This window comes from Salmo salar, chromosome 24 (assembly GCF_965601325.2).
Source record: "Salmo salar chromosome 24, fSalSal1, whole genome shotgun sequence".
NCBI classification, from domain to species: domain Eukaryota; kingdom Metazoa; phylum Chordata; class Actinopteri; order Salmoniformes; family Salmonidae; genus Salmo; species Salmo salar.
The window spans coordinates 40157081-40172877 of NC_138314.1; positions in this window are offsets into that span (position 1 = coordinate 40157081).

Below are 15797 nucleotides of genomic sequence, written 5' to 3' on the forward strand. Positions count from 1 at the left end.
TGGGGGAGAGAGGTTCAGTACTGCTGGGGAGAGAGGTCCAGTACTGCTGGGGAGAGAGGTCTAGTACTACTGGGGAGAGAGGTCTAGTACTACTGGGGGAGAGAGGTTCAGTACTGCTGGGGCGAGAGGTTCAGTACTGCTGGGGAGAGAGGTCCAGTACTGCTGGGGAGAGAGGTCCAGTACTGCTGGGGAGAGAGGTCTAGTACTACTGGGGGAGAGAGGTTCAGTACTGCTGGGGAGAGAGGTCTAGTACTGCTGGGGAGAGAGGTTCAGTACTGCTGGGGAGAGAGGTCCTGTACTGCTGGGGAGAGAGGTCCAGTACTGCTGGGGAGAGAGGTCCAGTACTGCTGGGGGAGAGAGGTCTAGTACTGCTGGGGAGAGAGGTCCAGTACTGCTGGGGAGAGAGGTTCAGTACTGCTGGGGAGAGAGGTCCAGTACTGCTGGAGAGAGAGGTCCAGTACTACTGGGGGAGAGAGATCCGGTACTGCTGGGGAGAGAGGTCCAGTACTGCTGGAGAGAGAGGTCCAGTACTACTGGGGGAGAGAGATCCGGTACTGCTGGGGAGAGAGGTCCAGTACTGCTGGGGAGAGAGATCCAGTACTGCTGGAGAGAGAGGTCCGGTACTGCTGGGGAGAGAGGTCCAGTACTGCTGGGGAGAGAGGTCCAGTACTGCTGGGGAGAGAGGTCCAGTACTGCTGGGGAGAGAGATCCAGTACTGCTGGAGAGAGAGGTCCGGTACTGCTGGGGAGAGAGGTCTAGTACTGCTGGGGAGAGAGGTTCAGTACTGCTGGGGGAGAGAGGTCCTGTACTGCTGGAGAGAGATCCAGTACTACTGGGGGAGAGAGGTCCGGTACTGCTGGGGAGAGAGGTTCGGTACTGCTGGGGAGAGAGGTCCTGTACTGCTGGGGAGAGAGGTCCAGTACTGCTGGGGAGAGAGGTTCAGTACTACTGGGGGAGAGAGGTCCTGTACTGCTGGAGAGAGAGGTCCGGTACTGCTGGGGAGAGAGGTTCGGTACTGCTGGGGAGAGAGGTCCTGTACTGCTGGGGAGAGAGGTCCAGTACTGCTGGGGAGAGAGATCCAGTACTGCTGGGGAGAGAGGTTCAGTACTGCTGGGGAGAGAGGTCCAGTACTGCTGGGGAGAGAGGTCTAGTACTACTGGGGGAGAGAGGTTCAGTACTGCTGGGGAGAGAGGTCCAGTACTGCTGGGGAGAGAGGTCTAGTACTACTGGGGAGAGAGGTCTAGTACTACTGGGGGAGAGAGGTTCAGTACTGCTGGGGCGAGAGGTTCAGTACTGCTGGGGAGAGAGGTCCAGTACTGCTGGGGAGAGAGGTCCAGTACTGCTGGGGAGAGAGGTCTAGTACTACTGGGGGAGAGAGGTTCAGTACTGCTGGGGAGAGAGGTCTAGTACTGCTGGGGAGAGAGGTTCAGTACTGCTGGGGAGAGAGGTCCTGTACTGCTGGGGAGAGAGGTCCAGTACTGCTGGGGAGAGAGGTCCAGTACTGCTGGGGGAGAGAGGTCTAGTACTGCTGGGGAGAGAGGTCCAGTACTGCTGGGGAGAGAGGTTCAGTACTGCTGGGGAGAGAGGTCCAGTACTGCTGGAGAGAGAGGTCCAGTACTACTGGGGGAGAGAGATCCGGTACTGCTGGGGAGAGAGGTCCAGTACTGCTGGAGAGAGAGGTCCAGTACTACTGGGGGAGAGAGATCCGGTACTGCTGGGGAGAGAGGTCCAGTACTGCTGGGGAGAGAGATCCAGTACTGCTGGAGAGAGAGGTCCGGTACTGCTGGGGAGAGAGGTCCAGTACTGCTGGGGAGAGAGGTCCAGTACTGCTGGGGAGAGAGGTCCAGTACTGCTGGGGAGAGAGATCCAGTACTGCTGGAGAGAGAGGTCCGGTACTGCTGGGGAGAGAGGTCTAGTACTGCTGGGGAGAGAGGTTCAGTACTGCTGGGGGAGAGAGGTCCTGTACTGCTGGAGAGAGATCCAGTACTACTGGGGGAGAGAGGTCCGGTACTGCTGGGGAGAGAGGTTCGGTACTGCTGGGGAGAGAGGTCCTGTACTGCTGGGGAGAGAGGTCCAGTACTGCTGGGGAGAGAGGTTCAGTACTACTGGGGGAGAGAGGTCCTGTACTGCTGGAGAGAGAGGTCCGGTACTGCTGGGGAGAGAGGTTCGGTACTGCTGGGGAGAGAGGTCCTGTACTGCTGGGGAGAGAGGTCCAGTACTGCTGGGGAGAGAGGTCCAGTACTGCTGGGGAGAGAGGTCCAGTACTGCTGGGGAGAGAGATCCAGTACTGCTGGGGAGAGAGGTCCTGTACTGCTGGGGAAAGAGGTCCTGTACTGCTGGGGAGAGAGGTTCAGTACTGCTGGGGAGAGAGATCCTGTACTGCAATAAATACCCATCATAGAAACTCAGCCATGATTTAGGAGAAGTTGAGCACAGAGAGGAGGGGCTACAAACAACCTTCACCCTTATCAGGTTTTATCCCAGTGGAGATATGGGGGTTGGGGGGGTGGAGCGAGATCTATAATCTGAGCATCATGTTGGGGTGTCCCCTGTGGATGATCTGAGTGTCATGTTGGGCTGTCCCCTGTAGATGGGGGCCAGGGTAAGAGAGACAGCTCTCTGCTACTCATTGAGGGGAGAAAGGGTGTGTGTGTGTGTGTGTGTGTGTCACCCTGTGTGTATTTGTGTGTGTGTGTGTGTGTGTGTGTGTGTGTGTGTGTGTGTGTGTGTGTGTGTGTGTGTGTGTGTGTGTGTGTGTGTGTGTGTGTGTGTGTGTGTGTGTGTGTGTGTGTGTGTGTGTGTGTGTGTGTGTGTGTGGTGGAGGCCCAGAGGATGACAGTTATAGATGAGCGTCTCAGCATGTGGTCTCAGGCAGGCAGTGAGCTGTAGCCAATGCAGCAGACCCACCCTCTGAGCTGAGTGGCACATTAAATCTACCTTCCCTTCCTCACCAGCCCCATAGCCTCCAGACAAAATAACACTTTGCTAAGGTCCCACTGAAACTTAGCTGTGTCCCCTTGAAGAGTGGACTATGTTTTCATTTGAATCAGTTTCAGTTGCATGGATAAATCGATTATGCGGGTGAAATAGAAGATGAAGGTGAAGCTTCATGGAATGTAGCAGAGATTTCACTTTTCCCTCTCTGTTTCATTCCAAAAAAATGTACATTTACACTTTAATCACTGCACTCTATACTCCTCTGTAAACTGGTCCATCTCTGTATGCCCAGTGGTTATACTTATTTATAAAACCCTCTTAAAGGTTAAATTTAGCTGACACTCTTATCCAGAGCGACTGAGAGTTAGTGCATTCATCTTAAGATAGCTAGGTGGGACAACCACACATCACAGGCATAGTAAGTACACTTTCCCTCAATAAAGTAGTTATCAGCAAAGTCAGATCTAGAAGGGGCGGATGGGTCGAGGTGAGGAGGGGGATTATTTCATATACTCTTTGAAGAGGTAGGACTTCAGGTGCTTTTGGAAGATGGGCAGGGACTCTGCTGTTCTAGCTTCAGGGGGAAGCTGGTTCCACAATTGGGGTGCCAGGACAGAGAAGAGCTATGGGAGGGCTGAGCGGGAGCAGCCCTCCCGTAGGGGTGGGAGGGCCAAGAGACCAGAGGTGGCAGAACGGAGTGCTCGGCTTGGGGTGTAGGGTTTGAGCACAGCCTGAAGGTAGGGAGGGGCAGTTCCTCTTGCTGCTCTGTAAGCAAGCACCATGGTCTTGTAGTGGATGTGAGGTTTGATTGGAGTGTGCAGAGGAGCGGGATGACATGGGAGAACTTGGGAAGGTTGAACATCAGACGGGCTGCAGCTTTCTGAATAAATTGCAAGGGTTTGATGGCAAAAGCGGGGAGCCCAGCCAACAGCGAGTTGTAATAGTCCAGACGGGAGATGACAAGTGACTGGATTTGGACCTGCGCCGCTTCCTGTGTGAGTTAGGGTCATACTCTACGGATGTTGTAGAGAATGAACCTGCAGAAGCAAGCACTGCTTTGATGTTTGCAGAGAACGACAGGATGTTGTCCAGGGTAACGACAAGTTCTTTGCACTCTGGGAGGGCGACACTGTGGAGTTGTCAACCGTGATGGAGAGGTCTTTGAGCAGGCAGGCCTTCCCTGGGAGGAAGAGCAGCTCCGTCTTGTCAAGGTTGAGCTTGAGGTGGTAGGCCGACATCCAAGTTGAGATATCTGCCAGGCACGCAGAGATGCGTGTCGCCACCTTGGTGTCAGAAGGGGGGAAGAAGAAAAGTAGTTGAGTGTCATCCGCATAGCAATAATAGGAGAGACCATGTGAGCATATGACGGAGGTGAGTGACTTGGTGTATAGAGAGAAGAGGAGAGGGATTAGAATCGAGCCCTGGGGAACACCAGTAGTGAGAGTATGTGGTGCAGACACAGATCCTCTCCACGTCACCTGGTAGGAGTGACCTGCTAAGTAGGATACAATCTAAAAGTGTGCAGAGCCTGAGACGCCCAGCCCTGAGAGGGTGGAGAGGAGGATCTGATGATTCAGGGTGTTAGGAGGATGAGAAGAGAGGACAGAGAGTCAGCTTTGGCAGTGTGGAGAGCCTCTGTGACACAGAGGAGAGCAGTCTTGGTTGAGTGACCCGTCTTGGCACCTGATACTCTCTGCATGTCTCTACACACCTGAGCATACGACACCATCTGCTACAAAGATTTCCTCCTCGGTTTATATCTTATAACACTCGCATATTACCTTTCTGGTATGTTCAGGAGACAAAACAGTACTCTTATCTTACAATGAACAAAAATATAAACTCAACATGTAAAGTGTTGGTCCCATGTTTCATGAGCTGAAATAAAAGATCCCAGAAATGTTCCATACGCACAAAAAGCTTATTTGTCTCAAATTGTTTGCACAAATTTATTTATATCCTTGTTAGTGAGCATTTCTCCTTTGCCAAGATAATCCATTGACCTGACAGGTGTGGCATATCAAGAAGATGATTAAACAGCATGATCATTACACAGGTGCACCTTGTGCTGGGGACAATAAAAGGCCACTTTAAAATATGAAGTTTTATCCCACAACACAATGCCTCAGATGGTCTCAAGTTTTGAGGAAGTGTGCAATTGGCATGCTGACTGAAGGAATGTCCACTGGAGCCCACCCATGGCTGCACCTCTGCCCAGTCATGTGAAATCGATAGATTAGGGCTTAATTTATTTATTTAAATTGACTGATTCACTGATTTGAACTGTAACTCAGTAAAATCTTTGAAATTGTTGCATGTTGAGTTTAAATATTTTTGTTGGGTAAATGATCAGCTTTCATTAAATAATCCCAGTCCCAGTCTGTAATGTTGAAAGCACACACACCTGTGCTGTGATTCAGTAGCTTTTCATGACGACTAAGCTCGTTGTATATCCTGTGATGAAACCGGAGGAGAATGTGCTGTTTCAGGAGACCTGCCGCTGTTAGTAGCCGGGGTCCTGGCACGCCGTCGCCTTGACGACAGACCGGTCGTCGCCATAGGAGGCGCGCGAAAGCGGCGAGATGGGACGCAGGGCGCTCCAGGTGAGTGAAAGTCGCTGAGACGCAGGCTGGTGCGCTAGGCCTCTGGGGTGCTCCCACGGCCCTCCCACAACCATCCCTCTATACAAGGACAAAGCAAGGTTGTTGGAAACTGGGAGCTGGGGAGGTTTAAAGGGGAAGGAGAGGAGAGCTGTGGCTGGGCTTGGCACTACTGATTAATGAGAAGGTTGTCTAGCCAGTGAAGCAGGTGTGGGATTGCAGAGAGGGGAAAGAGGCCATGGAGGAGATGGGATTAGAGTAATAAGGTGTTGGAGAACATGTCAAACTGTTCTCTGAGTATGAATTCAGGTGGGTCTTTGCACTTCAGCAAACACATTTACCTCCAATTAGTCCTTTTGGAAGTTTTTATGGTAAGACCTTCTCATGGTCTCAGAGTTTAATGGAAGTAGAATAAGAACAGCGGAAGCATGTGCCATTTAATTTTAATGCCAATTTAGTCATTAGTAAACCTGTAGCTAGTACAACGCTGTTCACTATTCAACTGTCAGGCTCATATGCAAACATATTCAGTTGAAGAAAACTGGATATTTGAGTCACACCTACTCAATCTGTCAACTACGGAAAAATTGCTAAAAGCTGATAAATATTCAATCAAACTCAGACAGATATCCAGGGAATGTGCGCAGACATCAGCAAACATGAAAAATAATAACATTTACCCTCTTTATGCGACTTTGGTTCTCCCTTTACTCTGGTAAAACCGGAGGGGCTTTCTGAGGAGGATAAGAGCTCTCAGACAGGGACATAGGGGACAAAGTCAACGTGGAGGGCTCTTGGCTGCCCACGCCAGCCCTCTTGGGGCCGAGTGTGAGGCCAGTGGCCTCCTCAGCCAGCTGCTAATGCACACGGACACATCACACCTCAGCCATGGAGCTGCTTTTAGGTATTAACCTACATGTATTATTCATTACCTTCACAGGGAGAGGGCGTGAATAAGGTCACGGCGCAGCTAACTTCAGCTCCGTCGTCCCGGCCTGACGATTCAGACTAGTCCGCATCGATGATGGTCCCTAATCGACTTCCAGTGGAGGGTGACGGGGAGCCAAGAGAGTGGAGGGTAGGGGGAAGTCCGAGGGAGTCAAGACAATTATGGTGGACCATACTTTATGGTTGGATCAGGAGAACCGTATTGGGGTCAGAGCTTGGTTCAAATGAGTATTTTCAAAATACACAGCGCAAAACAAGTACTTTTATTTGAGTATTTGAATGGTTATTTGTAAAAAAACAAATATTCTACCAAATTTGAGAGTATTCTCAAACACTATTTTCAAATTACTGGGTTAAATGCATATGAGTGTATTTGAGTCAGTGTATTTGAGTATTTTCAAATACTTTCCAAGTGTATTACCAAATGTATTAAAGTATTTGGTCCCGCTTTAAATGAATTGCAGCTTATAAAGGCTTCATAAAGCCTTCATAAAACCTCCATAAACACTATGTAAATGTGTCACAAATCATCTATAACCGTATGTCATGCTCTATAAATGGTTCATAAAAGTGGCGTAACTGTGTGACATAACCCACTTGGTCAAATATGACATAAACCTGTGCTTTATAAAGGGTGGCATAAGCGCTGCTTTTAATAAATGCTTTTTAAATCGTATTACATTGAGGCTTCACAAGGCATTTATAGCCTCATCATGCATCTTGGTACAGAATTGCAACACCAGGATAGTCTGTTCAATTCCCGGGACCACCCGTACGTAAAAATGTATGCACATATGACTGTAAGTCCCTTTGGATAGAAGTGTCTGGTAAATTATATTACTCAAAAACATTTCTAGGATGGCCCAACATCTTTCCCTTTTGGATGCGTAGCCAATATTGGACCGGACCTCAACTTTCCCCAAAATGCTGTGCTGCAGGATGACACAAAGTGCAGTCATGCACAGCAAAATACTTTGGTAGGGCCTTTGAATTATTATTGTACCGTAATTTCCGGACTATTAAGCGCACCTGAATATATGCCGCACCCACTGAATTTAAGAAAAAATATTATTTTGAACATAAATAAGCCGCACATGTCTATAAGCCGCAGGTGCCTACCGGTACATTGAAACAAATTAACTTTACACAGGCTTTAACGGATCACGGCTTGTAACAAAAATAAATAGGCTTTAACGAAACACGGCTTGTAACAAAAATACAAAATTAGCAGTAAGCTTTAGTTGTCTTTTTGCACTGAGTCAATTCCTCACGCTGCTGTTTCCAACGTCTTATCATCGACTCATTAAGACCAAGCTCCCGTGCAGCAGCTCCATTTCCTTTTCCAACAGCCAGATCAATCGCCTTCAACTTGAAAGCTGCATCATATACATTTCTCAGTGTCTTTGCCATGATGAGGGTGACAAAATGACTACCGTGATCAGAATGATGGGAAGTTTGAGAGCGCTTGATTTAATCTAAACAGTAAACCAAAAAGTTGTTTGACCTTAACCCGTTCGGCAATTTCACTGGTCTAATGAAAGCTTCATGCCGCCAAAAAACTGAGCACGTCACAGAATGTGTTTTTTTGGTGAAAAAAAAATTGAAAGCGGGAAAAATCCATATATTAGCCGCGTCATTGTTTAAGCCGCGAGGTTCAAAGCCTGGGAAAAAAGTTGCGGCTTATAGTCCGGAATTTACGGTAATATATATATATATATATATATATATATATATATATATATATATATATATATAGTCCGGGTTTCACACCTTTTACATTTTTATAGAAAAACAACAAAATTGGATTTTATGTGTTTACAACAATGCTTAAACCACATCAAGTGAAGATTTTTTTAGGTCTGTGAAAAATCTAACAAAATAAACAGATTTGTGAGTGTAGTTTCCCTTTAATTTAGTGCGCATGCACTGTTGTTTGGTTAGCAGTGTTTCTGTAGCGCAGTGATCACATATGTGATGAGTTCGCAAATCAAATAAGATTTATTGTAATTTAAATTAGATTACATCGCTGTCAGAAGGTGGGTGTAGCTGGTGCATGAAGTCAGACGCAGGAGAGCAGAATGAGTGAGCAACATACTTTACTCAAAATAAAGGCACAAGGTAACAATACACTTGACCAACAATAAACAGTAATCAGTTACGCCCGGGTGAAAACAGCACCCGTCAAATACCAGCCATAACGTACCGAATGAACATAGAAACAATCACGCACAAAAACATGGGGGAAACAGAGGGGTAAATACATGAACATGTAATTGTGGAATGAAACCAGGTGTGTAGAAAACAAAGACAAAACAAATGGAAAATTAAAGGTGGATCGGCTATGGCTAGAAGACCGGTGACGTTGACCGCCGAACGCCGCCTGAACAAGGAGAGGGACCGACTTCGGCGGAAGTCATGACAATCGCTACCTCAATCGTTATTTTAAATAATTTTGGTGACTTCACAGCAATTGCTAGCTAGCTAGCTAACGAAAATGTAACTAGCTAGCAGGCTCAGCTAAATAAAAATCCCCCTAGTAACAGCTATGTCTCATAGTCACGTCATGAGATTTGTAAATGAAAGAGGAACATAATAATACAGATCAAATGTAGTTTCCCATCTCCCCATTTAGATTATCTCTGGTGCAGAAATGCCCTCATTCATTTATTTAACTAGGCAAGTCAGTTAAGAACAAATTCTTATTTACAATGACGGCCTACACTGGCCAAACCCAGATGACGCTGGACCAATTGTGCGAAGCCCTATGGGACTCCCAATCACGGCCAGTTGTGATACAGCCTGGTTTCGAACCAGGGTGTCTGTAGTGACGCCTCAAGCACTGAGATGCAGTGTCTTAGACTCTGCGCCACTTGGGAGCCAGCATATCCAGAATGGTGTGACAAAGGCATTTCCTAACAGACCCGCTAACTTTCTTTGTTGTTACTTTTAAGGTTTAACCAACATGCAGTACCTTCAGCAGGCAGAGAGGCAAGAACCATTCGCCCGGCAGCTAAGGAAGAAGCTACACTATTCACAGCCCTGTGTAATGTTCAATGTAATTGCATTTCTGGACTTCTTGAAACTTAATGTATTTGTATTGTTTAAAAAGATAAACAATAGTAGAAAAAGTATGGGTTTAAACATATCTTTAAAGGAACATTTTAAAATGATCAACTTCATTTTCATCATCTCCCGCATCACCCCAACATCAACCTATGTGAAAATTGCACATTTCAATGTTTTGTAGTAAAAAAGATAGAGGAAGATAAATGTTTCCAATGACATCATCGGTGTGCATCGTGTGATTTTAACAATTTTATGAGTAGGCATTTTTTTACTAATTGGTTGAGGATGTTGATGCTGTGGTGGTGCTGGAGACGATGAATATGAAATTGAACATTTTTTAAATGTTCCTTTAATGTTTATTTTATTTTAGCTGTTAGTGAATTCCCTAAGTCTTAATACATTTGTGTTTACATCATTAAGCCTTTATGAATGTTTATCCTCTTAAAATTTGATTTGAAACCTAACCCTACTAAAGAACGTCATGTTTGATGCGTCGGTCCACAAGACATTTGAGCGGAAGTGTCTGGGAACGAGATTCTGTGTAATGTGACTAACATGACTTCACTTTTGAGCGAGTGCCATCCTTCAGCACAACATGTCACCCTTTATAAAGCACATGTTTATATCACATTTGATATTGGTGATTATGTCACAGTTATGCCACATTTATGACATAGGTTATAGATTATTTGTAACAAATTGATGTAGTGCTTGTGAAGTCATTTTGAAGCCTGTACATTATTAAACTACTTTTCAAATCAAATATATCTAGTATACTTACTTCGATTGTATGTGGAAGTAATTGAGATACTGTATTTGAAATAGTATTTGAACCCAGGTCTAATTGGGGTGTGTTGGGTTCAATGCCAATTTTCCTCAATACCTTTCAATGAGAAAGTGTGGAATTGACATTGGAATTTCAGTTTACTTCCTGAATTGACTGAATTTAAATGGAATTGACCACAACCCTGCTATCGAATAAATGAAAGCTACAGCCTTTGTTGGATACAGTACTCAGGCTGCTTTGCTGATGACATTGCTTTCTATGACAGCAATGTCCTGTGGTCTCTCACTTTTCTCAAAAGTGCTTTTTTCTAAATTGCTTCAAGGTTTTTGTTATACACAATAGCCGTTGGTCACTGAACAGAATTGGCCACTGATTACTGTCAAGAGTATGTCAGGCCTATGGAAGTGGCCCCCGTTGAAAGATGAGAGCATCCGGAAGCTAAGTGTTGGAGCCGTCCTTGCCTCAGGCTGCAGGACTATTCCTCCCCATTCCTTTGTTTCACTCAACTTTGAGAGCTGACAATTGTAGGGGATAGGATACAAGCTGAAAATGAAGGTCTGTTCTAAATGAACTAGCCATGAAAGTTTTGAGAATTACAGTAGAGGAAGGTGAAAGTGTGGAGATGTGTGTGTTTTTTTAACATTTTTATTTTACCTTTATTTAACTAGGCAAGTCAGTTATGAACAAATTCTTACTTTCAATGACGGCCTAAGAACAGTGGGTTAACTGCCTTGTTCAGGGGCAGAACAACAGATTTGTACCTTGTCAGCTCGGGGATTTGATCTTGCAACCTTTCGGTTACTAGTTGAAGCCAATGACTGACATGGTGTACTCCTCAATGCCATCGGAGAAATCCCAGAACATATTCCAGTCTGTGCATGCAAAACAGTCCTGTAGTTTAGCATCTGCTTCATTTGATCACTTTTTTACTGGTGCTTCCTTCTTTCATTTTTGCTTGTAAACAGGAATCAGGAGGATCAAATTATGGTCAGATTTGCCAAATGGAGGGTGAGGGAGAGCTTTGTACGTGTTTCTGTGTGTGGAGTAAAGGTGGTGCAGAGTTTTTTTCCATCTGGTTGCACATTTAACATACTGATAGAAATTTGGTAAAACGGATTTAAATTTCCCTGCATTAAAGTCATCGGCTACTAGGAGCGCCGCCTCTGGGTGAGCGTTTTCTTGATTGCTTATGGCGGAATACAGCTCATTCAATGCTGTCTTAGTGCCAGCATCGGACTGTGGTGGTATGTATAAACAGCTATGGAAAATACAGATGAAAACTCTCTAGGTAGGTGGTGTGGTCTAGAGTTTATCATGAGATACTCTACCTCAAGCGAGCAATAGCTCGAGACTTCCTTAGATATCGTGCACCAGCTGTTATTTACAAAAATACGTAGTCCGCTGCCCCTTGTCTTACCAGACGCCGCTGTTCTATCCTGTCGGTGCAGCGTATAACCAGCCAGCTGTATGTTGATAGTGTCGTCATTCAGCCACATCTTCCTGAAGCATAAGATATTACAGATTTGAATGTCCCGTTGGACAGATATTACAGATTTGAATGTCCCATCTATTTTATTGTCCAAAGATTGCACGTTTGCTAGCAGAATGGAAGGAAGTGGGGGTTTATTTGATCGCCTATGAATTCTCAGGAGGCAGCCCGCCTCCTGTGAAGCTGTCATAGAACATCAAAAAGAAAGCATTACTGTAGACACCTTACATATTGGTGACAGCGTCTCGTTTGCAAGCAAAGGTGTTTGCGTTGCCTAATTAACTGTAAATAAGTCAATTGTTTTGCCCCACAATTGGTCAAGATGATTAGCTAGCAAGCTAAAATGGTTTACAGTCAGTTAGCAATTACTTCTACACTGTTTTGCCAGTTACAGTGGTAATGTCGTGTCAATAACAGTCTCCAGTTGACCATTGTGATGCGCATCCATGCTTATCTACTTTCCATGCATATTCCTCTGCTCTCAACATTGGTTCCACTGAGAAAAACTTATCCAGGGGCTCAGTACAGCACTGACTGTGGCAACCGATCCCCCAGACACTGCAGGTACAACACAGTCTGACAGACTAACCGATCCCCCAGACACTGCATGTACAACACAGTCTGACAGACGAACCGATCCCCCAAACCTACAAAATAATAGCAAGAACCCCCTCTGCAGTTTAGAAAATGCTGTCATAATGCTGTGCTGATAAACATTTACAATACATGTACACAACACAGTCTGACAGACGAACCAATCCCCCAGACACTGTAGGTACAACACAGTCTGACAGACGAACCGATCCCCCAGACACTGTAGGTACAACACAGTCTGACAGACGAACCGATCCCCCAGACACTGTAGGTACAACACAGTCTGACAGACGAACCGGTTCCCCAGACACTTTAGGTACAACACAGTCTGACAGACAACTGCACTTTTAGCCCGAGGCTATTCGCCTGATTACCATATAGAGTTCATTTGGTCCTTTCTCCCTCTGTTCTTCCAATCGTTGTGTTAATGAGTCTTTAACACTGTGTCAATAAGAAGTGTGCCCCTGTGTGTTCGGCCGAGCATGGCTATTCCCCCCTCAATTACAGAGAGAAGGAGAGAAGGAGAGAAGGGGAAAGTGGGGCCCAGTGGCCACAGGGTGGTGTGGGCGGGGGATGTTTTCCTAATGGCAGAGCCCCACTGCCACAGGGCACAGCGACGAGTGGCTCATTACAGATAATGGCTGAGATAAATGAGAACCTCCTCACCCTTGCTCATCTATTGCTGCCTGATTACCCTCTCCTCCCAAATAATAATATTAATAATAATAATAATAATAACAATAATGAGAATAATTCCACAGGGGGGGTCGCAGGGTTAACACAATGACGAGGAGGGTATTATTTGTGGATTGGTACGTTTGTTTTAGTGGGCTGTTGTTTTCTCTCCCTAGTCTGATACGGGCACGGTTGACATTAATTAATTTGTGAAGAGCATGATTGATGGGACATGAAGCCTCTGGGGTGTTTAGACACCAAGTGGACTGCACAAAGCTACTAATGCCTCTGGCTATGTTATTTTTTTAATGTGTTTTTTTTTTCAGTTCATACTTCATTGCATATGTTTTTTTGCCCTCAAAAATTATACTTAAACCGTAATCAAATTAACCGATAAAAAAGTTAATTAGATTCAACACATTGAGTTATTTCTAGTAATGCTAACACACACACACACACACACACACACACACACACACACACACACACACACACACACACACACACACACACACACACACACACCACACACACACACACACAGCTAATGTAGGGATGTTGTTCAGTGTCTTTCTTGACTTGAAGTTGAAGGCTTCATTCTCCGCCATGCCTGGAAGCTCTGACTCCAAAGCATTCATTTACACACCATTATGCAGTGGAAGGACTGTATCCCCTCTGACCTAACCCCAGACATCCTCACCTCCCTGTAGACCTGAGAGCAGGAGAAACTTTCAACAGTTACTATTTCAAAGCCGCTGTCAGCCACAGCCACTGTTAATCCACCCGTGATCCCCACTCTCTTTACCTCTATCTCTGCTCTGATTTATTCAGTACTGCCATCACCGTCTCAGCTCTTCTCCAGCTTGAATTTCACAATCCCACTACGGGTTCAAATGCTTCCTTTCCACGTGCTGTGAATACTCCAACAGGCTGGCTTTAAGAGGTTCAAAGGAAACGGTGCGTTCTGTGAGCGAGCGCCCCCCAAACTCACCCCCCATGGTGAGTGTGGGTGCAGGATTGGGGAAGTGTGGGGGGAGGGGTCGTTATCAGGCCGCTTCATTCCGTCTGCCACCAGCAGGGGAGCGGTCTAATCGCTGTCAGCTCAGTGGCCCGCCTGCCGTCTGAGGAAGGCAGATAGACGCCGCACACCAAAGGACTCTGAGACTTGGCTCACCATGGCCATATGCCTAGACACACACTCACATCATCCAGCCGTCACATTTCAAAGGGGAGCAAAACAAGGGACCCAGAAAAAGAGAAGAGGAGGGGAAAAGATATGAAAACAGACAGACTGATGGGGGGGGGGGGGCAGAAGAAGGACAGAAGGGATGGGTCGGCGTCTAAGTGCCAGATCCGGTCTTGAATCCCCCCCCCCACAATGATCAAAGTTATCATCTACTTCTTCAGCGAGTGAGTTTTAATTGAGCAGAAAGTTGTTATCTCTGTGTATTCTGTTTAGAACAGATAGATGTTTTTCACAAGGGGCTGCTTTATATGGAAATGGAATGAATGCACAAGGAGGACGAGACACAAAAGTTGATTGGAGAAACTTCAAAGAGTGTATAAATGTAATGTAGATTTTACTTTACTACTCTCTCCATTTACATTCTCATTTTGTAAGAGCCATAGGGAGGTCTAAAATACAAAATCATCTGTTTTACTGCTTACTGTAACTAATTCACTATCAGTTTCCTCATGGGAGGTGTTGAATAGAGAAAATTCACTTTGTCTGAGGATGACGGAGAATTAGTGTAGAGGGTTTATGACCCTAGTATGTCATACAGTGGCTTGTGAAAGTATTCACCCACCTTTTGCAGCAATTACAACTGCAAGTCTCTTGGCGTATATCTCTATAAGCTTGGCACATCTAGCCACTGGGATTTTTGATCCATTCTTCAAGGAAAAACTGCTCCAGCTCCTTCAAGTTGGATAGGTTCTGCTGGAGTACAACAATCTTTAAGCAATCATACCACAGATTCTCAATTGGATTGAGGTCTGGGCTTTGACTAGGCCATTCCAAGACATTTAATTGTTTCCCCTTAAACCACTCGAGTGTTGCTTTAGCAGTATGCTTAGGGTCATTATCCTGGCTGGAAGGGGAACCTCTGTCCCAGTCTCAAATCTCTGGAAGACTTCCCTCAAGAATTTCCCTGTATTTAGCTCCATCCATCATTCCTTCAATTCTGACCAGTTTCCCAGTCCCTGCCGATGAAAAACATCCCCACAGCATGATGCTGCCACCACCATGCTTCACTCTGGGGATGGTGCTCTCAGGGTGATGAGAGGTGTTGGATTTGTGCCAGACATAGCATTTTCCTTGATGGCCAAAAAGCAAAATTTTAGTCTCATCTGACCAGAGTACCTTCTTCCATATGTTTGGGGAGTCTCCCACATGCCTTTTGGCGAACACCAAACGTGTTTGCTTATTTTTTTCTTTAGCAATGGCTTTTTTCTGCCCACTCTGTGGAGTGTAAGCCCAGCTCTGTGGAGTGATCCTATGGACAGATACTACAATCGCTGTGGAGATTTGCACCTCCTTCAGGGTTATCTTTGGTCTCTTTGTTGCCTCTCTGATTAATGCCCTCCTTGACTGGTCCGTGAGTTTTGGTGGGCGGTCTTCTTTTGGCAGGTTTGTTGCGGTGCCATATTCTTTAAATGTTTTAATAATGGATTTAATGGTGCTCCGTGGGATGTTCAAAGT